The sequence below is a fragment of the Lacerta agilis genome, chromosome Z (genome assembly GCF_009819535.1).
Source record: "Lacerta agilis isolate rLacAgi1 chromosome Z, rLacAgi1.pri, whole genome shotgun sequence".
Taxonomy (NCBI): domain Eukaryota; kingdom Metazoa; phylum Chordata; class Lepidosauria; order Squamata; family Lacertidae; genus Lacerta; species Lacerta agilis.
In genome coordinates, this window is record NC_046331.1 from 16,055,539 (window position 1) to 16,057,466 (window position 1,928).

At 49.5% G+C, this 1,928-nt stretch overlaps 1 non-coding gene across 1 annotated transcript; it reads left to right on the plus strand.

Annotated features, from left to right (window-relative positions):
- The first annotated feature begins 1,531 nt into the window (after positions 1 to 1,531).
- Positions 1,532 to 1,605, plus strand: TRNAI-GAU. Its single transcript has one exon. It is a non-coding gene; the product is annotated as a tRNA-Ile (tRNA).
- Positions 1,606 to 1,928: the final 323 nt, after the last annotated feature.

The window sequence follows — 1,928 nt, forward strand, 5'->3', positions numbered from 1 at the left end:
GTAGATTCCTCCATGGGAGTAATTACTGTACCACTTCAAAAGCATTACCCTGAGAGAGGAGCGGCCACAGAGCAGATGGAGGACATCTGTGCCCATTCCCAATGGCCAAAGGTGGCAGTCTCTGGACTAATATCTTCTCCATTGCTAAGATGGGCATTTGGCCTGACCACCTACTTTGCACGCAGAAGGATGTGCAAACCCCTATGGCATCTCCAGGTAGGGCTGTGAAAGTCTTGCTGTCTGCAATCCTAGCTAGCTGCTGCCAGTGAGTGCAGACAATTCTGAACTTAGATGGGCTTGGGGTAAGGCATCTCCCCATGTTCCAATTTAGGATTTAGATTTGGTGGACAGAGTGCCTGAAGAACTATGGATGGAGGGTCGTAACATTATACAGGAGGCAACAACGAAAACCATCCCAATGAAAAGGAAATGCAAGAAAGAAAAGTGGCTGTCCAATGAGGCCTTACAAATAACGGGGGAGAGAAGGCAAGGAAAATGTGAGGGAGATAGTGAAAGATACAGGAAATTGAATACAGATTTCCAAAAAAAAAAAAAAAAAATAGCATGGAGAGACAAGGGGGCCTTCTTAAACGAGCAATGCAAAGAAATAGAGGAAAACAACAGAATTGGAAAAACCAGAGATCTGTTCAAGAAAATTGGAGATATGAAAGGAACATTTCATACAAAGATTACCATAATAAAGGATGAAAGTGGAAAGGACCTAACAGAAGCAGAAGACATCAAGAAGCAGTAGCAAGAATACACAGAGGAATTATAGCAGAAAGATATGGAGGTCTCGTAGTGTGGTTGCTGACCTTGAGCCAGACATCTTGGAGAGTGAAGTCAAATGGGCCTTAGAAAGCACTGCTAATAACAAGGCCAGTGGAAGTGATAATAGTCCAGCTGAACTATTTAAAATTTTAAAAGATGATGCTGTTATGCCAGCAAGTTTGGAAAACTCAGCCAGAGGATTGGAGAAGATCAGTCTACATCCCAATCTCAAAAAAGGGCAGTGTCAAAGAGCAGAGACATCACCTTGCTGACAAAGGTCTGTATAGTTAAAGCTATGGTTTTCCCAGTAGTGATGTATGGAAGTGAGAGCTGATCGCCGAAGAATTGATGCTTTTGAATTATGGTGCTGGAAGAGACTCTTGAGAGTCCCATGGACTGCAAGAAGATCAAACCTATCCATTCTTAAGGAAATCAGCCCTGAGTGCTCACTGGAAAGACAGATCCTGAAGTTGAGGCTCCAGTACTTTGGCCACCTCATGAGAAGGGAAGACTCCCAGGAAATGACCCTGATGTTTGAGGGCACAAGGAGAAGGGGACGACAGAGGACAAGATGGTTGGACAGTGTTCTCGAAGCTACCAACATGAGTCTGACTAAACTGCGGGAGGCAGTAGAAGACAGGAGTGCCTGGTGTGCTCTGGTCCATGGGGTAACAAAGAGTCGGAAACAACTAAACGACTAAACAACAACATATTCCAATGTTCATCAGCCAGCCTGACTGGGACTGATGGGTGTTAGGGTCCCTCAATAGCTCAGTTGGTTAGAGTGTGGTGCTGATAACGCCAAGGTTGCAGGTTTGATCCCTGTATGGGGCAGGTGCAGGAAGAAGAAGAAGAGGAAGCAGGGCCGTCTTAGAGGGATCGGCCGCTGTGGCGCGGTGATCCCTTGGCATCCCCGGCGTGCTGCCTCTCCGCCCACCTCCCTCCCGCACTGGCTGCCCCTCGGGAGGGGGGGTGGGCGAGCGGGGGATGAGGGACGTGGTGCTGGAGCGGCGCGAGGCTTTGCGCGCCCTTCCAGCGCTCCAGCTGGGGCTCCGGGAGGCGAGGGTGGCTGGCTTTCAGCCTGCCCATGGGGGCGGGGGTGGGTTGGGGAGGGAGCACCCAGTATGCCGGCGGGCTTGCGGGGGCACCCCTGGGGG